Source organism: Ambystoma mexicanum, chromosome 12 (genome assembly GCF_040938575.1).
Source record: "Ambystoma mexicanum isolate Mex_15411 chromosome 12, UKY_AmexF1_1, whole genome shotgun sequence".
Lineage (NCBI taxonomy): Eukaryota > Metazoa > Chordata > Amphibia > Caudata > Ambystomatidae > Ambystoma > Ambystoma mexicanum.
This window is the reverse complement of record NC_090936.1, coordinates 83,851,554-83,866,818: the sequence shown is the minus strand read 5'-3', so window position 1 is coordinate 83,866,818 and position 15,265 is coordinate 83,851,554. Positions and strand designations below refer to the sequence as shown.

Below are 15,265 nucleotides of genomic sequence, written 5' to 3'. Positions count from 1 at the left end.
AAGCAGTTTAAAGCTTAAAGCTAAACTGCTTTATTTTTACAGAGGGTTCCCAGCCTGACGACAGCGAATGTTCATGAGCATGTGAATCCATGCAAGACCCCATGCTGGAGATTGTAAACTACACCTCTTTGGATTAGTAGTAAATCACGGTCTACAAATAAAATCCTCTCACTCAGTATAAAAATAAAAGTGAATTTTGGGAAAATAGAAATAACCATGTTTTTTTTATTTAACAACTATGTCTGTGATAGCGATTGCATGAAATCCTTCTGAGAACGTAAGACAGAGTGGGCTAGGTTCTCATATAATTTGTCACAACACTCACACTAACAGTAAAATGTCTGCAAATCACGAGCCACAAAGACTACTTTGGAAGCCTTAGCTTCAGGTGCAAGGCTCTGAAGCTCTGCTTGAATGGGGGACAACTTCTCATTTCCCAAAAAGCATTAATTTCATAGCTTATAAATAAAGTGATGGATGCTGGTCCTGAAATTTCTTCTGAAGTGCACTTTCACACTACTGACATGCTCCCAGGAAAAACAGGCCAAGCATCCATGGGTGCTTGTTTGTGGGGGACAGAGAGAGGCCCTTGCAATGCCCAAGATCAAAAGATGTTTTTGAAGACAACCAGGTCTCCTCCCCAGGTATCCCCGGCTCACTTAAAAGTCTTATACACCAGGACTTAAAGCAGAATGCTAGGCAACTGCTTTGTCTTTTTAGTTCTCCTCCTTGGACCTCTTCATGACTGGATTGGAATACCCTTCACAGTGGCTCTGGTATTATGCAGTATCCCAGGTTGGCTTGAAGTATCATGCACATATACCATTTGCCTGGGAGGTCTGGTGTGATTGCTCAGGGGTTTGTAGAAATCAGCTCCCCTGCACCTAAAAAGAAACATGCACAGTACCTCCACTTCCAGAGCAGAAAGTGCACTGTACACATGTGCACCGCAATCGAATAGCCTAGGTACATGTGTAGAGTCCGAGGCAATAGCGTCCGCTAACAGCCACAATCAGTGACACTAAAAAGAAAAGGCAAGGGAAACATGTCATTGCCATGAGCAAAAGGGAGCACCTTTTAGTTTGCTTAAGGCAATAATGCAAGCAAGGCTTGGATGACAGCAATAGGGTTTCAAGGTTAGTGGTTAGTAACCCACCAGCCCTAATGGCCTCGCAGCCAAAGGTGGAGAGTGTCTTGAGAGAAGACTGGTCTTGAGTGCAGCTAGGTGGTGGTTAGGGTATCTTTGCTGATACAGAGATCTATATGACCACCCGTCATGCATAGGTAAGGGGGTGGAAGAAGGTAGCAGAATCGGTATGAAGGGCTGCTATTTTGGCTGTGGTCCAATTTTGTTTGATGGCCGTCACAGCATGTGGGGAGGTGGTAATCAAAAATACTGGTTAGGAAGTAAGTATTTTTAATTGGGATTAGACATACCAGGGTCATGGGGTTAGTTTAGTGGGGGGTTGGGAGGATAAGATGAGTGGGGACTCCAAAAGAGAGGAAAGAGCAGTAGATATGGTTACAGTGAAAACAGCCAGAGCAGTTCCATTGTTGTTGGGGTAATGGAGGAAGGACAGCTATAGTGTGGTTAGAAGAGGTGAAGGTGGTGTTATCAGGTATGAAGAGGGAGAGCAGCATCCAGTAGTTACCAAACACATTTAAATAGGCTGTAGCGTACAGTAAATTGGTATGTGAGTCAGAGGTATGAACAATGGGTGGTGGAGAGGATGGATGACTGGAGATTGCAGTACATGGGTGGATGTTGCAACCATTTCAAGTTAGAGGGAGAATGATAAGCCATGATAACTGGTTTTACCCTTTGCCAGCAGCACTTCGCCTGGCTTCTCAACAGGCAGGACGTCCTATTACCTTAGTAATACAACATTCTGATCATGTGGTACATGGAAGGAAAATCAACATCTTCACAAAATGGCTGCCAGGGATCCTGGGGCAAGATGGATTTGTAGCCAAATGATGGTATACGTGGTTCCTCGCCAAGCTTCCACAGGATTAAAAGACAACTAGATCATCACTTATATAGGTTCTTGTTTTGATTAATAAATATTCTTATGAAAGATAGGAAAGCACAGGGTGCACAGCTTCAAACCTGGCTTTAGATGAAGGGATTGAAGAGCAGAGGCTGGTCAAAGTGGACATGAGCTATGTAGTGCATGAAGGACCTGCAGACCTCAGCCTGTCTGCCGTGGCATTTAACCGCATTAAAACAAGCAAACAAAAAAAATTCTAGTTTGGTTTTGAAAAACGTAGCAGAAATAAAGACACTCGAATTTGTTCCCTAATCGGAAAATCAAACTTCTCCAGCATGGGGTCTGGCATGGATTCACATGCTCATGAATATTCCCCGTCGTCAGGCTGGGAATCCTCGGTAAAGAAAAAATCAGTATCAGTTTCGTTTCTGATTTGTCTTTCTTAGTAGTAAGCAATAACTGATCTCTGGGTCATACTGCCCCCCGCCAATCACTGCCCTCTCCCTAAGCCCCGCCTCTGGCAGCCATCCTCAGATTTTTACCGCACGCTCAACTGTTGGGAGTCCTCGTGCTTTAGCTCTCGAATTTTTGCTGCGTTTTTGCACTTTTGTCAGGAGATTTTCTCATTTTTTCGGTTTAATCGAGCCTCAAGCTCGACCGTTTCTACTTCCGATAACGGGGACCCGTTTCGGAATTCTTCTACGCCCCTCAAGGGTGAAGTTTTCATAGAGTTTACGCTTCTTGGAGGATTCCGGAAGATCTGCAGCCTACCTCAACGGACATGGCCCAGGACAAGGGAACCTCGACGCCCGGATCCAAGCTGTTCAGGTGCTGCCCTGGATGCGGATTACAAAACGTTTTCAAGGAGGACGAGCATTCGCAATGTCTCTACTGCCTTCATGAGGATAAGATGCACGTGGAGAAGGACTGTGCGTTCTGCAAGAACCTTTCGGAACGGACCAAACAAGATTGTCGTTCCCGCCTCACCGCCTGGCTGGAGAAGGGCACAGCAGGTGAGAAGGCAAAGAAAAAGTCTGAGCGGGCTTCTAAGTCCTGTGAGGGCGCCCCGGCGACGGGGACCCAACAGAAGGCCAAGCACTGCAAGTCCGCGGGCAACGGGAGCGCCGAAAGGTCGGGCTCTTCAGCTGCCAGGCAGGGCGTGACTTTCCCGGCACGTTCAACCACGAGCCAGCGCTCTGGTTCGGGGAAGAGGAAGTCCGAGAACCCGGGTAAGCTGCTGGAGCGGCCCTGGTCGATCTCGAAAGGGGAGCGAGGCGCTGACCGTCCCCCCAAGGCGAAGGTCCAGGACGCACCTAAGGTGGTGAGGGCTTTGATCCAGCCGGCAAAGGCCTCTATCGAAGTGGTCGCTGCGACCCTGGCAAAGCCGGCTGAGACTACGCCAGTGGAAACATCCTCTGGGCCCAGAGTATCCCTGCCACCGCGGAGGGAATCCTCTTTTCAGTCCATCGTTAAGACCCCCGTGAAGTCCCCGGCGGAAAAAGAGGGGGGGGGGGCGGTGGCCATTACAGACTCAGAATCAGCCTCTGAGGAGTTGGTGGAAACCGAGAAGGGCCTCAACGAGAGGTTCATAGGCCTCAACGAGAGGTTCGAGAAGGTTCGATCCCAGGGGACGGTCCCCGCTGACGTGATCGAAGATAGCGACGATGGCGACGAAGCGGGCCCAGTGGAGCGGCCATCCCATCCGTCGCAGCCATTACCCGAGCCCAGGATAGCTCGGCGGCCATTTTGTTGGCGATCCAATCGTTATGTACCGAGATAAGGACGAGATTACCACGGACCCCGACGGAGGATCCAGAACCAGGCCCGTCGGGAAACCCTCCGAACAAGAGGAGGAGAGTCCACCCCTCTCCGCCCTTCGTGCCCGCGAGGCCTGTGGACCCCTCATCCCCCTCGCCGGACCCTAGAGAGGATAAGGCGATGGATACAGCGACGGGGACGGACGACGACGGCAGCGATGACACAGCGGACATCCCGTCATCACCCCCCCACCGGGCTTCTCCAGACGACGAAATTGGCTCCTTCTACGCCATGATAACCAGGGCATATGAGCTCTTCCAGCTCTGCCCTGAAGAACAAAAAAAGGAAGGGTTTCTTTACCAACGACGAGAGGCCAAGAGGAAGACAGCCCTTGCGGTGCCTTTGCTCGACGACATCTGGGACGAGGGGCTTGCTGTCCTCAAGAACCCTTCCACGACACCCGCCAAGAGGGACAGGTGCGAGAAGAAGTACCGAGTCCCCGATGCCGCCACCTTGTGCCTCAGGGCCAAGCCCACGCCGGACTCTGTCGTCTCGGCAGCGGCTAAGAAGAAAGCAGCGGGTGCGGCGGCTTCAACTTCCACTTCCCCGCCGGACAGCGAGGGCAAGAAGTTGGACTCCATGGGACGACGAGTCATCTCGTCGGCGGTGACGACGATTAAGGCGGCCAATGCTTTAGCGATCGTGGCCCGCTACGACAGATAGCTCTGGTTCAAGATAGCTCCCCTGCTAGACTTCGTACCTGACGACAAGAGGGCCGAGGCTCTAGAAATTCTGCAGGAAGGTGAGGTGGCGTCGGATCACGCCATAACAGTGGCAACGGACATTGCCGATACCGGATTTCGCCAACTGGGCAACGGAGTTTGCCTCCGACGACGAGGATGGCTCAAGGCAACAGATTTTCGCCAGGACGTCCAGACTAGAGTGTTGGACATGTCGTTCGACGGCAACAACCTTTTTGGTAAGGCGGTGGACGAGTCTCTACAGGCCATCAAGACCGACTCAGAGACAGCCCGGGCCCTAGAGGTACTTCAACAACGACGGCCCTTTCGGAGCGCCGGAGGCAGACAGGGTGCCTCCAAAGGATCCAGCGGTGGCTCCTCCACTTACCGCCAGGCGGCCCGCTCCTCTTCCCAGGAGGCCTACAGAGGTCGCGGCAAGCAAGGGGGATCCCGCCGTCGTCGCCAAGGAGGCCAAGGCGGCAAGGCCGCCTCCAAGCAAGACTGACCCGGCCGAGTCGTCGGGCCCCCACCGAAGCACCCCGGTGGGAGGCCGGCTGACGAAGTTCGTCAGCGTGTGGGAGTCCATCTCTACCGACCGTTGGGTGCTGGACACCCTGGCCAACGGGTACTCGCTGGAATTCCAAAAGAAGTGCCCTCGCATTCCTCCCGTGGCCAGGAAGGAGAATCACGTCCCTCAACTGCTGTTGGAGGTAAGGGCGATGCTCAAGAAAGGTGCCATCGAGCTCGTCCCCAAGAGGCTCCGGGGTTCCGGAGTGTACTCAAGGTACTTCCTCGTCAGAAAGAAGACAGGCGGTTGGCGCCCCATCCTGGACCTGCGTCGGTTAAACAAATACATCAAGGTGCATAAATTCAGGATGGTCACCCTCCAGCACATGCTGGGACAGCTGGAGGAGGGCGACTTCCTATCGTCGTTGGACCTGGAGGATGCTTACTTCCACATCCCCACTCTAAAAGGGCACAGGATGTTTCTCAGGTTCGTGGTTCAGGGACGCCACTACCAATTCAGAGCCCTGCTGTTCGGATTAAAGTCGGCACCCAGGGTATTCACCAAGTGCCTGGCACCAGTTGCGGCACGTCTGCGCCTGCAGGGGATCCACGTCTACCCCTACCTGGACGACTGGCTAATCCGGGCAAGGACAAGGGAACTCGCCGTCGAACACACAGCGAGGACCGTCCGGCTGCTCACGGAACTGGGGTTCGCCATCAACTACCCCAAATTCCATCTGGTTCCGTCGCAAGTAGCACTGTTTCTGGGAGTGAAGCTCGATACAGTGGAGCAATTGGCCTCCCCGTCGGAGTAGAGGACCAAGACCATCCTGGGCAAGGTGCAGCGCATGCTAGCCACAGACGTGGCCAGGGTGAGGTCCATCAAGTCCCTCCTCGTGATGATGTCCTCATGCATCTATCTTGTACCTCTTTGCAGACTTCGGATGCGTCCGCTACAGGAGTTCCTCGACGCCCGCTGGTTTCAGGCGACGGACTGCTTCGAGGACAGGATCCCTCTCGACAAGGAGTTCTGTCGGGCGATCCTATGGTGGGGTACCTGTGCTCACCTCACTACAGGCACGGACTTTCAAACCCCGGCGTTTCAGGAGACGGTGACGACGGACGCCTCTCTAAAGACGCCTCTCAGAGATCTCCACGCAAGAGGCTTTTGGCTCCCGGAGGAGAGGTCTCTCCACATCAACATTCTGGAGCTACGAGCAGTGTTCTGGGCGCCCAAGTCGTTCCTTCCGTCCCTCAAGGACAAAGTGGTGAGGATCTTCACCGACAACACCACCACGATGTTCTACATACGGAAGGAGGGAGGCACCAGATCCCCAGCCCTATCCAAGGAGGCCCAGGATCTGTGGCACTGGGCCGTCGCCCAGGGGATGTTTCTGGTTCCCTTCCACTTGGCAGGAATAAAAAACACCATCGCCGTCTCACTCAGCAGGGAGATGCGCTCGTGCCACGAGTGGGAACTACGGCAGGACCAGGTGGGTCGCCTCTTTCGACGATGGGGCAAACCCCGGATCGACCTTTTCGCGACGGCGACAAACTCCAAGTGCCAGAGGTTCGCCAGCAGGTTCCCGCAGCCGAGGAGCATGGGCGATGCTTTCTCGTTCCCCTGGGACGGCCTGTTTCTATACACGTTCCCTCCGTTGCCGTTGCTGCTCCGCCTCATCAACCAGCTCAAGAAGTCTAGCTGCAGAATGATCCTCGTCGCACTGGCGTGGCCGAGACAGATCTGGTTCCCGGACCTTCTGGACTTGTCAACGTCCCCACCAGTCAAGCTGCCGGCGGACGCGGATCTTCTCTCCAGAGAAAGGGGCGCCATTCTCCATTACGACCCACAGTCGCTGAACTTGCAGGCCTGGCTCCTGCAGCACTAGAGTTTGGAGGGTACAATATCCGGGCTGACTGCAGAGAGGCTCTTGCAAAAGCGAGGGCATCCTCAACTCTTAAGTGTTACGGTCATAAGTGGAAGAGGTTCTCTGTCTGGTGCCGTGCACAGAAGATTAACCCTCTGCGGATTACGGCCCCTCAAGTACTGCCGTACCTACTGTCGCTGGCCAAAGCTGGACTGGCTCACGCCTCCTGGCTGCCATCTCCCGATATACCAGGACTACGGGACGGGCGTCCTTGTGGTCTCATCGCCTGGTGAAGGAATTTATGAAGGGACTATTCCGATCGTTCCCGCCGGTGAAGGCTCCTGCCCCGGCGTGGGAGCTTAATGTGGTGCTGACCAGGCTCATGGGGGCCCCATTCGAGCCTATGCATTCGGCGCCTTTGAAGTTCCTGTCATGGAAGACAGCGTTCCTCGTGGCCATCACCTCCGCACGACGAGTGGGAGAGATCCAGGCCCTATCTTGCAAGCCTCCATACTTGACTTTTCATGACACGAGGGTGGTGCTGAGGACGCACCCCTCCTTCATGCCCAAGGTGCCATCGGACTTCCACCTCAACAAGCCCCTGGTGTTACCAGTTTTCTTCCCGTCGCTTTCGACGCCGGCCGAGAGGACTTTGCACTCGCTGAATGTAGCTAGAGTGCTGAAATTCTACGTGGACCGCACGAAGAGTTTTCGGAAGACGTCACAACTGTTTGTGAACTTTGGGTCTGTGAATCAAGGGAAGGCTCTCTCGAAGACTTCCATTTCCAGATGGCTCTCCGGCTGCATCATGCACTGTCACCGGTTGGCAAACCGACCGCTGCCCGGCCGTCTGAGAGCCCATTCGACCAGAGCGATCGCTGCTACTACGGCGTTCCTGTCTGGTGTGCCCCTGCTGGACATCTGCAGAGCTGCTACGTGGAGGTCTACGCACACCTTCACAAGATTCTACCACGTCTATCGGGCTCCAGGGAGGAGTCCAGGGTCGGCCAAGCAGTGCTGCGCAACCTGTTCACCTAAGGTGAGCCTGGTGAGGAGGTAAGAATTGCTTAATGTTGAGTTTTGGATGTAATGCTTAATGTTGAGCCTTTGCCACCTCCCGTGGTTGTGCATGTGTATACTGCTATGCATTCTTTTATTCATGAGCATGTGAATTCATGCCAGACCCCATGCTGGAGAAGGAACAAGTTACTTACCTGTAACTGTTGTTCTCCAGCATGGGTCTGGCATGGATTCACATGCGAACCCTCCCACCTACCCCTCTGCGGCTCTTCACTTGGTCATACTGCCACTTTGCGTGCTACCAAATATGAGGATGGCTGCCAAAGGCGGGGCTTAGGGAGAGGGCAGTGATTGGCTGGGGGCAGTATGACCCAGAGATCAGTGATTGGTTACTACAAAGAAAGACAAATCAGAAACGAAACCGATACTGATTTTTTCTTTACCGAGGATTCCCAGCCTGACGACGGGGAATATTCATGACCATGTGAATCCATGCCAGACCCATGCTGGAGAACAACAGTTACAGGTAGGTAACTTGTTCCATTTCTTACATACAGGGCCTGATTCATGGAAGTGTTTTATAATGGTGCAATCGGGGGCGTGGCCTGGAGTCGATGGCGAGCAGAGGCTGATTCGCCGAGCTCCGGCCGAGACGCCGTTTTCGAATCATTTTTCTCCGGCTTCAGCGGGTTAGCAGCCCCCTGAAAAGAACGCAGAGGTGTGTGAGGCGATCCCGCACAAAACCTGCTCGAGGGGTCGGACTCTCCGGCCCCCCAGACGCCGGCGCTGATCATCAAACGCACTCCCTCCCCCCGCCGCGCCTGGATCCAAGATGGCGGCTCACAGAACCTAGTGGAGCCTCCGCGTAGCACCCCCACCAGCACATCCAGGCGGTGAGCATCGTGGAGGAGCAACACAGCGGAGCGGGCCTCATCCCAACATCCGACCGTGGCTGACACCCGATCCTCGCCCTACTCCTCTATCACCACGTCGGAAGGCCTCGGTCGACACTACGTGCCGGTGTTGCCCTATTTCCGGAGCTCCACCGAGACACAAACTGCATATCGGAGACGGCGGCGGGGAGCTCACCTGCTTCCAACTCTCTCCCCTCCACCGGAGAACTAGCCGAAAACAAACACGCTGCGTATTCCGGGGACAGGAGCACGCAGCGATACCATCGGCCTCCCCCCACTGGGCCTGCATTCTTCGGCAGGGAGGCCGCTGCCGGGTGGCTGGGCCAGAGGAGCTGCTGGGGCACCGGGCTGCTGTGGCCCGTTGCCTCGCCCAATGTCCTGGAATCAGGAATGACCCGGAAAGCCGTGACGATGCGCCAAGCCACGGAGCAATCGTGAGCACAGCCCCGGCTGCCCTCCCCAACCACAGCCTGCATTGTCCTTGCAGCTGGGCCGCCCAACTGGACTCCTCCACCAGGAGGGGACAACCCCGGCCTTCCCCTCCTGGGCCTACATTCATCTGCAGGGAGGCCGCCGCTGGGTGGCTGGGCCGGAAGAGCTGCTGGGGCACTGGGCTGCTGTGGCCCGTTACTTTGCCCAAAGGCCTGGAAATAAGAAACAACCCGGAAAGCCGTGACGGTGCGCCAAGCCGCGGAGCAACTGTGAGTACGGCCCCAACTATCCTCCCCAACCACAGCCTGCATTGTCCCCGTGGTTGGGCCGCCCAACTGGACTCCCTCGCCAAGAGGGGACAACTCCTGCCCTAAGCGCCCCAACACTACCACCCCTAAGCCCAGGGACAGCGACACAGGCGCTAGGACAGCGGATAGAGCACCTGGAAACACGGAGGAGTGCCCCACCTCAGGCGCCCTGGACAGACTCCAACTACTGAAATAACAACTCCCCAGGGCACAACCCACCCTAGAACACCACTCCAGGCTACATAAGAGAGCGGCCCTGAACTTCACCCCTCCAGACTCAGGACTCCGGGGCAACCACTATTACGTCCCCAACATGGCCGCCAAAAATAAAACCAGGGCCGCCACCATGGACTCCTTTGTCTCAGCCGGGGCAAAGACTCCCACCCAAGTCAGGGCCAGCTCCACCGAAACCATTCGCTCGCAAGAGACGGACCCCAAAGATAACCACTCCCAGATAATGGATGCTATTGCCTCATTAAAGACTCACATCGACTCCAAGATAGACGAGTTCAAAATAGACATACAACTCATTCGCCAAGATGCCCGCAACTTAACGGAAAGGGTGACGGCCATGGAGAAAACCACAGAGGTGGGGTCCGCGGCCGCGGCGACCCTACAATCGGAAATTTCGGACCTGAAAAGGAAGGTCACATTCCTAGAAGAAAGGGCGGAGGAGGCCGAGGGTCGGGCCAGACGAGGGAACATCAGAATCTTAGGTATCCCGGAGGGGAATGAAGGCCTAAATACCACGTCCTATGTGGAAACCCTGCTGCTACAGGAAATTGGGGCCGGCAAACTGACTCAGGGATTTGCGGTGGAGAGGGCCCACAGGTCCCTACAGAAACGACCCCCCCCTGGATCACACCCACGGCCAATTATAGCCAAGATACTAAACTTCCAGGACAGGGAAACCGTATTAAGATATTCCAGGGAAACTGGCCCTATTATACAGGGCGACGCTAAGATTTCCATATACCCGGACTACACCCAGAAAGTACAAAGGGAGAGGAACTCGTTTGTTCCGATCAAAGCAAGGCTTCGCCAACTGAACCTTAAATACAGATTGCTGTACCCGTCCCGCCTGAAAGTTATCCACAAAGGGCGAGCAATCTTCCTCGAAAATCCGGAAGCGGCCAACATGTGGCTAGAGGACAATAACCTTGCTGATGGTGCAGATAACCCAGGTGGGGAAGACTGAACCTCGGGGGAGCAGAGCCGGACCCCAGGGACCCTCCACACCATCCACACATGAAGCATAAACAGCCGGACCCAAGCAGGTAACCCAATTAACAGTATATCATATGGAAACGACCCTCGTTTGGCCTCGCCGCCTCGCAGCAACCCCGCCCCCAGCGAAAGAACCAACCGGGCGAGTCTCTGCCCGACCCAACTCGCGCCCGACTCCCGGATGGGTACAGACGGCGCGGGAGCGCCTGAGCACCGCGACATAGTTGTAGTCGCTGGGCGCACCAGTTTGAGTTATGTTATTAGTTCAGTTAGTACCATAGTCTTCGTTTTACTGATGCTTGAAAATACCGGGATGGCCACAGGATACGCCTCAAGAAACAACGAATCAGAGGCCTATCGCTTACAACTTATCAACCACGCTCTGATGCCACACTGGGCCGCCGCGGCTGCCCCCCATGCCAAACCCAGAACACCACACCAATGGCACCACAACTCAATGTCATGACGTGGAACGTAAGGGGAATGGGCTCGTACCTCAGGAGGAACCGCATACAGTCCTACCTCAGGAGGAAGAAAGTCTCGATAGCGATGTTACAGGAGACACACCTCACCGAGGACGCTCTGTCTAAACTGGCAGACCGATGGGAGGGAACTGTGAGAGGATCCCCATATTCCAAATACGCAAGGGGTGTGTTAATATGGATAAACCCAAATGTGCCCTTCCAATTACATGGATGTGAATCTGACAAGGAAGGCAGATACGTAATAATGTGGGGAACTATGGAACAGACCCCGATCTGCTTAGCTAACACATATTTCCCGCAACACGGAATCCCGTCGTACCTCAACACATTGAGCTCCAAGCTGACACACCACCGAGGCCAAACCTTCCTATGGGGAGGAGACTTTAACTGTGTTATGGACACAACTATGGACAGATCGCTTCCTCCCCCCCAATCAAGCAACCCTGCTACCCGTGCCATGACGGAAACACTAGACCAACTCAACCTAGTGGACATCTGGAGGATACAACACCCAGCCGATAGGAGTTATTCCCATTACTCAGCCCCACACAACGTCCACACAAGGATAGATTACTTGTTCATCGATCGTGACGAAGCCCCGCTGGCAATAACCACAGAGTATCTGGGGAGATCTATTTCCGATCACTCCCCGCTAATTATGCAATGGAGGCAGAGAGGACCCAGACCCCCGATCCCCATGTGGAGAATGCCTTCCGCGACACTAGAGGACCCACAGTTCAGAGAGGACCTTGCCGAGAGACTAGAGGAGTACGTCGATATCAATAAAGGATCCGTCTCCACTTGGAGCACACTGTGGGAAGCCATGAAGGTGGTCACCAGAGGAGAAATCATATCTAGAGCTGGTGGCACCCGCAGGCAACTAAAGGCATCACTTGAGGCCCAAGAATCAGAGATCACCCGCCTGGAGTCCACCCTCGACACCTCCCCAGGAGTCGAAACGGAACTGAAAACGGCCCGAGAAAAATGCCAGCTCTCCTGGGACAGGCTGGAAAAATTTGACTTCGCCACATACACCGCTCGATCCCACAGGGAATCAGACAAACCAGGTAAGCTGTTGGCCTGGTTGTGCAGAAGAGAGCACCCTAAACACTTACCAACAGAAATAATAGATGCAGATGGTGCATCCCACAGGACACAGATGGGGATCAACAAAGCATTTGCCGAGTTTTACTCAAAACTATATGCTCATGAAGCCCGGATCCCCACCACTGAAATAATAGACACCCTGGATGAGATCGACATACCCCAAATATCCAGCGAACAGAGAACTGAACTAGACATGGAAATTACTCCCGACGATATAAGATGGGCCATCAGGTCGCTCGCCACCTCCAAGACCCCAGGTAGCGACGGGCTTACGCCGGAATTTTATAAAGCATACGAGCCCATTCTCACCCCCATCCTACACGAAGTCTACCAGGAAGCTTACACAAACGGGATCCTCCCCAACACCATGAGAGAAACCATAATCATCCCCATGCTTAAGCCCCACAAACCACCCACTGACTGCGACTCATACCGACCCCTGGCCATGCTCAATTACGATAGCAAGATCCTCACCTCAATACTGGCCAGCAGACTTGCTAGAGTGCTAGGGTCCATAATCCATGAGGATCAGAACGGATTTGTCCCAGGTCGCAACACCACATCCAATTTGAGGAGGCTCCAACACATCATGGCCGAAACTCATGACTCGGAGGAAGATCTAGCGATACTGTCACTTGACGCCATTAAGGCCTTTGACTCCATCTACTGGGAGTGGCTGGTGGAGGCCTTGCGGGCTTTTGGCTTCGGAAATGGCTTCATCAGATGGGTCCAGGTTCTCTACAACTCCCCAGTGGCCAGGGTCAAGACAGGCGGAACGGTCTCAGAACCTTGGAAAATACAGAGGGGCACGAGACAAGGATGCCCACTTTCGCCCATGCTGTACATACTGGGACTGGAACCGATTGCCTTATACTTTCGTCAGCAGCTCTTTGACGCCGGCATCAAGGTGGGCAACGTTTATAACATAATATCATTGTACGCTGATGATGTTCTCCTGTACCTAAAAGACCCTGAGCTCAATGCACCGACAGCACTGGAGGTACTCGACAACTATGCGAGATACTCCGGAATCCAATTTAGCAGACACAAATCCTCAGCATTCCCCCTGGCCGGATTGAGAGACGCCTCAGCGGAGGACCTTCCGATCATAGGGATAAAATGGCAACCCGAGAAGTTCAGATACCTGGGGATTAATCTCAGCCACACCCCACAGCTCACACATGAGCACAACACAGAAGCAGCCGTCACCAACCTCCGACGGTCCATAAAATTCTGGTCTAAACTCCCACTGGCAATGGTGGGGAGAGCGGCGATTGTCAAAATGATAATCCTCCCTCGCATTTTATACTTCTTTGTGAACATTTGCCATTACATACGGCCCCCTTTCTTCAGGAAATTGGAAGCTATTATCAAGGACTTTTTATGGGGACCCCACAGACATAAATTGTCACTGGCCACACTAACCCTTCCACATAAAGAAGGCGGAATAAAACTTCCAGATCTCCAGCTCTACTACCTGGCCGCCCAGCTCAGTCACATCACGAGATGGCTGTCAGACGAATCTTCAGCTGAATTGGGGCTACTGAAGCAACCCCACACCAACTTAACTCCCAAGGAAACCCTATGGAATCCCCTCTGCTGCTCTTCGGAAACCCCTATGGTCGTCGGGCTTGGCAGACAGATATGGACCAGGACTTGCCACATCAGGAAGGTGCAACACCCATACTCTCCGGACCATCCCATAATGGCAGATGTGTGCAAGAAGGAGGCAGACCTCCCCATAGCAAGGAGGTGGGAGGAAGCCGCGATATACACATGGGGAGACATGTTTGAAGATGGAGTGTTCAGGGACTTCGAATCGATGCAAGAAATCGAAGGGCTACCCAAAGGCCAGTTCCTTTGGTACCATAGGCTCAAACGTACCGCCAAGAATCAGTGGCCCACCTGGCCAGAGGAACCTACCTCGGACCCTCTACTACAAGAAATGTATGACCTCTCTGATGGATGGAGACCTGTCTCCAGGTTATACAACAGGCTCATCGACAAACCTAACCCTAAGGGAGCGACACTAAGGGCAAAATGGGAAGTAGACCTTGCAGCCCCGCTCACTGATAAAGAATGGGAAAGAGCACTAATATTCCCCAAGAAAGTGTCAAGAAACTCCAGATTTGGCCAGATACAGTTGAACGTCCTTTATCGAACTTACATGACCCCCCACAGAGTTGCCTCGTTCAACGCGAAGGTCCCACCGGTGTGCCCATGGTGCGGGAACGACAGGGCAGACATGATCCACATGTTCTGGTCCTGCACCAAAGTGATGACACTCTGGTCGAAAGCCAAGCAATCCTGTAGAGACGCCGGCATGGAGCGATACGAATGGTCACCAGGAGAGTGCCTATTGGGTACATACCCCAGACCGAGTAAATTCAAACACCTCGTGAAACTAATGGACATTTCATGTATACTCGTCAAAAGGACCATAGCGATGGCTTGGAAGACACCAGCGGGCCCCAGACATGAGCGCTGGTTAAACGAAATGGCGAGGTGGACGGCTGCGGAGACCAGAGCCTGGCAGGAAGGAACTACATCCAACGGGGAAGCCACAAGCGGCTCCCTGGTCGCCTGGAGGGCCCTTCTGACGGACATGCTCTTCGATGCGGACCATAAGCCCCCTTGAACACCTGTTGTGGTTCATAGTAACAGGCTCCCACCATCACAAGGTATATGCCTCCTGCAGCTGTTCCCCTCCACTTCCTGAGAAGTTACACTCTGGACTGAACCACCATCACGAACTCCACTTACTACATCACACGAAGACTATCGTTGTTTAAGATAAGTTTCCTTTTGTTCTTTTCTTTCTCCCCATCTTCTTCTTTCCTTCCCTCTTTTTCACTTGTTCAATTCACGAGTTTGTATTGTTTTACCTTATCACGAAACCAATAAAATA

At 53.7% G+C, this 15,265-nt stretch overlaps 1 protein-coding gene across 2 annotated transcripts in view; it reads right to left on the bottom strand.

The window, feature by feature from the left end:
• GSAP (gamma-secretase activating protein) overlaps positions 1-15,265 on the bottom strand; it is a 2,819,616-nt gene that overhangs the window by 114,467 nt on the left and 2,689,884 nt on the right. The window lies entirely within an intron of this gene.